A 7,415-nucleotide genomic window follows, 5' to 3' on the forward strand; every position below is an offset into this window, starting at 1 on the left:
ATTTCCTTTCAACAGACTTTGGAGATTCAATTAAAATAACTCTTATAGGAAACCAGAATTGAAAGAGACACATGTACCCCAATGTTCATTACAGCACTATTTACAATAGCTAGGACATGGAAGCTGGAGAAGGCAATGGCACCCCACTCCAGTACTCTTGCCTGGAAAATCCCATGGATGGAGGAGCCTGGTAGGCTGCAGTCTGTGGGGTCACTAAGAGTTGGACACGACTGAAGCGACTTAGCAGCAGCAGCAGCAGCAGCAGCAGGAGGACATGGAAGCAACCTAGATGTCTATCAGCAGATGAATGGATAAGGAAATTGTGGTACATATACACAATGCAATATTACTTAGCTATAAAAAGGAACGCATTTGAGTCAGTTCTACTGAGGTGGATGAAACTAGAGCCTAGTATACAGTGTGAAGTAAGTCAGAAAGAGAAATACAAATACTGTATATTAATGCATATATATGGAATGTAGAAAGACAGTTAATGACGATCCAACATGCAGGGCAACAAAAGAGACACAGATGAAAAGAACAGACTTTTGGACTCTGGACGAAGGTGAGGGTGGGATAATTTGAGAGAACAGCACTGAAACATGTATATTCAGTTCAGTTCAGTTCAGTCGCTCAGTCCTGTCTGACTCTTTGCGACCCCATGAATCACAGCACGCCAGGCCTCCCTGTCCATCACCAACTCCCGGAGTTCACTCAAACTCATGTCCATTGACTTGGTGATGCCATCCAGCCATCTCATCCTCTGTCATTCCCTTTTCCTCCTGCCCCCAATCCCTCCCAGCATCAGAGTCTTTTCCAATGAGTCAACTCTTCGCATGAGGTGGCCAAAGTACTGGAGTTTCAGCTTTAGCATCGTTCCTTCCAAAGAAATCCCAGGGCTGATCTCCTTCAGAATGGACTGGTTGGATCTCCTTGCAGTCCAAGGGACTCTTAAGAGTCTTCTCCAACACCACAGTTCAAAAGCATCAATTCTTCGGCACTCAGCTTTCTTCACAGTCCAACTCTCACATCCATACATGACCACTGGAAAAACCATAGCCTTGACTAGATGGACCTTTGTTGGCAAAGTGATGTCTCTGCTTTTCAATATGCTATCTAGGTTGGTCATAACTTTTCTTCCAAGAAGTAAGCATCTTTTAATTTCATGGCTGCAGTTACCATCTGCAGTGATTTTGGAGCCCAAAAAAATAAAGTCAGCCACTGTTTCCACTGTTTCCCCATCTATTACCATATGTAAAATAGATGACCAGTACAAATTCAATGCATAAAGCAGAGCACTCAAAGCTGGTGCTTGGGACAACCACACGGATGGAGTGGGGAGGAAGGTGGGAGGGGGTTCAGGATGAAGGGACACGTGTACCTGTGGCCAATTCATGTTGATGTATGGCAAAAATCATCAAAATATTGTAAAGTAATTATCCTCCAATTAAAATTAATTTTAAAAAACTCTCATAAAGAAGTTCCTTAGCACTAACCTTATCCAGAACTGTTTATTATGCCCCCTGATGTAGAATAATGCTATAAAATACCACACTGAAGCAGGTGGTAAGATATGTGCACTGTCTGTTTGGATATGTTTATCATATGTTAAGATGCAGAGCACAGGAACTTGGACATAAGACTTGTTTAGAAGTTTGATCAAATTCTAAGTCATCTGCCACTGGGAACATACTGACTTATACAGGTTATCTTCAAGCTCTAAGACACCAATAAATTTTTTTTCTTTCCTATGACAAGTGTCTGACTGAAAAATGTTGAAATGTCAATAGGAGCACAGCAGAGCAATCATTCACTGATGTAACTGTCTTTATCTCCTCCTACCGACACTGAAACAACAGCTGCTGATTTACTTTCTGCCCTTGTTCTTTACCTAAATCCAACAAGCCTAACATAAGTCTCCAACTTTGATCCAAGCAGAAATTGTTCAAGGACAGTGACATCAGCCAGATGGCAGAATAGGAGATTTCGGCTAAGTCTCTAACTTTGCTCCAAGTAGAAATTGTTGAAGGACAGTGACATCAGTAAGATGTCAGAATAGAAGATTTCAGCTACCATCCCTCCACAGAACATCAATTTTGATAACCTCCCATGGAGAAGAGTGGAGAAATAACTCCAGAAAGAATGAAGAGGCTGAGCCAAAGCAAAACAACACCCAGTTGTGGATGTGACTGGTGATGGAAGTGAAGTCCAATGCTGTAAAGAGCGATACTGCATAGGAACCTGGATGTTAGGTCCATGAATTAAGGTAAATTAGAAGTGGTCAAACAGGGGATTGCAAGAGTGAACATTGACATTTTGGGAATCAGTGAACTAAAATGGACTGGATTGGATGAATTTAACTCAGATAACCATTATATCTACTACTGTGGGCAAGAATCCCTTAGACGAAATGGACTAGCCCTCATAGTCAACAAAACAGTCAGAAATACAGTTCTTGGGTGCAATCTCAAAAACAACAGAATGATCTCTGTTCATTTCCAAAGCAAACCATTCAATATCACAGTAATCCAAGTTTATGTCCCATTCAGTAATGCTGAAGAAGGTGAAATTCAATGGTTCTATGATAACCTACAAGAGCTTCTAGAACTAACACCCAAAAAAGATGTCCTTTTCATTACAGGGGGCTGGAATTCAAAAGTAGTAAGTCAAGAGATACTTGGAGTAACAGGCAAGTTTGGCCTTGGAATAAAAAATGAAGCAGGGCAAAGGCTAATAGAGTTTTGCCAAGAGAACGCACTGGTCATAGCAAACACCCTCTTCCAACAACACAAGAGAAGACTCTACACATGGACATCACCAGATGGTCAACACTGAAATCAGAGTGATTATGTTCTTTGCAGCCAAAGATGGAGAAGCTCTACACAGTCAGCAAAAACAGGACTGGGAGCTGACTGTGGCTCAGATCATGAACTCCTTATTGCCAAATTCAGACTGAAATTGAAGAAAGTAGGGAAAACCACTAGACCATTCAGGTATGACCTAAATCAAATCCCTTACGATTATACAGTGGAAGTGACAAATAGATTCCAGGGATTAGATCTGATAGACAGAGTGTCTGAAGAACTATGGACGGAGGTTCGTGACATTGTACAAGAGGCAGGAATCAAGACCATCCTTCAAAAAAAGAAAATGCAGAAAGGCAAAATGGTTGTCTGAGGAGGCCTTACAAATAGCTGAGAAAAGAAGAGAAGCTAAAGGCAAAGGAGAAAAGGAAAGATATGCCCATTTGAATGCAGAGTTCCAAAGAAAGCAAGGAGAGATAAGAAAGTCTTCCTCAGTGATCAATGCAAAGAAATAGAGGAAAACAATAGAATGGGAAAGACTAGAGATCTCTTCAAGAAAATTAAAGATACCAAGGGAACATTTCATGCAAAGATGGGCACAATAAAGGACAGAAATGGTATGGACCTAACATAAACAGAAGATATTGAGATGAGGTGGCAAGAATACACAGAAGAACTATACAAAAAAGATCTTCATGACCCAGATAACCACAATGGTATGATCACTCACCTATAGACAGACATCCTGGAATGTAAAGTCAAGTGGGCCTTAGGAAGCATCACTACAATCAAAGCTAGTGGAGGTGATGGAATTCCAGTGGAACTATTTCAAATCCTAAAAGATGATGCTGTGAAAGTGCTGCACTCAATATGCCAGCAAATTTGGAAAATTCAGCAGTGGCCACAGGACTGGAAACGATCAGTTTTCATTCAAATCCCAAAGAGAGCAATGCCAAAAAATGTTCAAACTGCCTCACGATTGCACTCATCTCATGCACTAGCAAAGTAATGCTAAAAATTATCCAAGCCAGGCTTCAACAAAACGTGAACCGTGAACTTCCAAATGTTCAAGATGGATCTAGAAAAGGCAGAAGAACCAGAGATCAAGTTGCCAACACCTGTTGGATCACAGAAAAAGCAAGAGAGTTCCAGAAAAACATCTACTTCTGCTTTACTGACTATGCCAAAGCCTTTAACTGTTTACATCACAACAAACTGTAGAAAATTCTTCAAGAGGTGGGAATACCAGACCATCTTGAGAAATCTGTATGCAGGTCAGGAATCAACAGCTAGAACTGCACATGGAACAACAGACTGGTTCCAAATTGGGAAAGGAGTATGTCAAGGCTGCATAATGTCACTCTGCTTATTTAACTTATATGCAGAGTACACCAGGCCAAATGCCAGGCTGGATGAAGCACAAGCTGCAATCAAGATTGCTGGGAGAAATATCAATAACCTCACATACGCAGATGACACCACCCTTATGGCAAAAAGTGAAGAGGAACTAAAGAGCCTCTTGATAAAGTGAAAGAGGAGAGTGAAAAAGTAGGCTTAAGATTCAACATTCAGAAAACTAAGATCATGGCATCCGGTCCCATCACTTCATGGCAAACAGATGGGGAAACAGTGGAAACAGTGACTGACTTTATTTTTGGGGGCTCCAAAATCACTGAAGATGGTGAGTGCACCCATGAAATTAAAAGATGCTTGCTCCTTGGAAGTAAATCTATAACCAACCTAGACAGCATATTAAAAAAAAAGCAGAGACATTACTTTGCCAACAAAGGTCCATCTAGTCAAAGCCATGGTTTTTCCACTAGTTATGTATGGATATGAGAGTTGGACTATAAAGAAAGCTGAGCACCGAAGAATTGATGCTTTTGAACTGTGGTGTTGGAGAAGACTCTTGAGAGTCCCTTGGACTGCAAGGAGATCCAACCAGTCAATCCTAAAGGAGATCAGTCCTGAATATTCATTGGAAGGACTGATGCTGAAGCTGAAACTCCAATACTTGGGGGACATGATGCAAAGAACTGACTCACTAGAAAAGACCCTGATTCTGGGAAAGACTGAAGGCAGGAGGAGAAGGGGCTGACAGAGGATGAGCTGGTTGGATGGCATCACTGCCTGGACGGACATGAGTTTGAGTAAACTCCGGGAGTTGGTGATGGACAGGGAAGCCTGGCGTGTTGCAGTCCATGGGGTTGCAAAGAGGCAGACACAATTGAGCAACTGAACTGAATCAAAAGACAAAGTGGCTGAATGGATTAAAAAACAATACCCAACCAAACACTGCCTACAAGATATTCCTTTCAGCTTTAAGGACATACATAGGCTGAAAATAAAGGGATAAAGATATTTGCTGCAAATGGCAACCAAAAGAGAGCAAAGTTACCTATACTTTTTTAAGACAAAATAGGCTTTAAGTCAATAACTGTAACAAGGGACAAATAAGGGAATTTCCTGGTGGTCAAGTGGTTAAGACTCCAAACTTTCACTGCAGGGTCATGGGTTCAATCCCTGGTTGGGGAACTAAGATCCAGCAAGCTATGAGGTGTGGCCAAAAAGGAAACAAGGAACAAATAAGGTCATTATGTAATGATGAAGGGGTCAATTCATCAGGTATATATAACAACTCTACATATATATGCATCCAACATTGAAGCACTTAAATACATTAAGCAAATACCAACATAACTGAAGGAACAGAGAGCAATGCAATAATATTAGAGGACTTTCCTACTTCATCTTCACAACAGTCAGATCAACCAGACAGAAGACAAGGAAACACTGGACTTGAATTACGCTTTGGAACTACATGAAGTAGTAATCATTTCACAATATACATGTATATTCAATTTTTACTTGTCAATATTCCCTCGATAAAACTAGGGGGTTAAAAAAGAAGTTGTTGGACTTTCCTGGTGGTCCAGTGGTTAAGAATCCACCTGCCAATGCAGGGGACACAGGTTCAATCCTGGTTTGGGAAGATCCCACATGCTGTGGCGCAACTAAGCCCATGAGCCACAACTACTGAGCCCGCGTGCTGCAACTGCCGAAGCCCGCACACTTGGAGTCCGTGCTCTGCAACAAGAGAACTCACTGCAATGAGAAGCCTGTGCACCGAAATGTAGTCCCCCCTCGCCCCAACTAGAGAGAGCTGGTATGCGGCAACAAAGACCCAGTGCAGCCAAATAAATACATTTTAACACAGAAAGAAACTGTTCAAGTAGCAAAGTTCAAACTATCTTTTATAGTGTGGTGGAGTTTTCTGAAGCTATTTTCTCATAAATAAGAACAAGGCTTCTGAGAGAGGAAAAGGTGCTATTTGGTCGATTGCACTAAAAGTTGTGAAATTACAGGGAAAGCATGAAATGAGCACACATGAGTGTGCACGCTCAGTCGTGCCCAGCTCTTTGAGACCCCATAAACTGTAGCTCACCAGGCTCCTCTGTCCATGGAATTTCCCAGGCAAGGATACTGGAACAGGTTGTCACTTCCTACTCCAGGGGATCTTCCCAACCCAGGGATCAAATGGGCATCTCTTGTGCCTCCTGCATTGACAGGTGGATTCTTTACCACTGTACCACCTGGGAAGCCCCTGGAATGAGTAAATGACCAAATATATTTGAGATTCTCTGTGCCTGCAATTATGCTAGGGATCCACTATGAATGAGACAGGCATAAACTCATCGTCACAAAGCTTACAGCTCCCAGGAAGATGGACAATGAACAAGTGTGAGGAAGGCTGAAAGGAAATGTGAGGCACTTTATTGCAGACCTCATAGGAAGTCACAGTTTCTTCTAGCTTTGGGCAGCCCAACTGGCACCTAAAGCTAACCATTAGTACATGTTTCTTTTTTTTTTTTTTTTCACGTCAGACGGGTAATGTGCCGGTGTCGTAACAAGGTTTGCGGGGAGGCACATGTCACGTAGCAGCATGAACACCCAATCATCACACTCATGAACTACAAAAGGATCCCATTAGTACATGTTTAACTTTGAGTCCACAGTAATGAACTCATTGGGCTTATCGGAAGCAAGTCACTTATGTTCTCCCAGTCTCACCCTCTCCTCTCTAAGGGAAAATGTTTTCTGATCTATGAAACATCTATGCTAATGTTAGATGATATTATTTCTGTTAGAGGTATACCATTGAGTAAGTCATGGACGATGAAAATGAAAGGATGTATATTTCTCTCAGTCTGAAATTTTGACATGAGAGCTATCGGTTTTGGTGTAGGAAGAAATTCTGAGCATTTGGATATATGAATGCAGCTTAAAGTATTTCAGCTCTGGTTTTACTATAAGATCATCAGTGGAGCCTTTAAAAAAAGAAAAAAAGTTCTGATATCCAGGTACAGAACCTATACAGCTGGGTCCCAGGCAATCATATTTTTCAAAATGTGTCTAAATAATTCCAGCCAGCATTGAAAAATCTGTGCCATTTATTAATAGAAGCCTTCATCTGTGATGCAGGGGTTTCCTGTTTTCTACCAGCATCCAGGAAACTGTGGCTGGCTGACTTGTCAGTTTGCTGCTGCTGTCACTTCAGTCGTGTCCGACTCTTAGCAACCCCATGGACTGCAGCCTACCAGGCTCCTCCGT

General features: G+C 41.8%; 1 non-coding gene across 1 annotated transcript; it reads right to left on the reverse strand.

The window, feature by feature from the left end:
• Positions 1-6,682: 6,682 nt before the first annotated feature.
• Positions 6,683-6,787, reverse strand: LOC133243622 (small nucleolar RNA U13). The gene has a single exon (XR_009735172.1). It is a non-coding gene; the product is annotated as a small nucleolar RNA U13 (small nucleolar RNA).
• Positions 6,788-7,415: the final 628 nt, after the last annotated feature.

Source organism: Bos javanicus, chromosome X (genome assembly GCF_032452875.1).
Source record: "Bos javanicus breed banteng chromosome X, ARS-OSU_banteng_1.0, whole genome shotgun sequence".
Taxonomy (NCBI): Eukaryota; Metazoa; Chordata; class Mammalia; order Artiodactyla; family Bovidae; genus Bos; species Bos javanicus.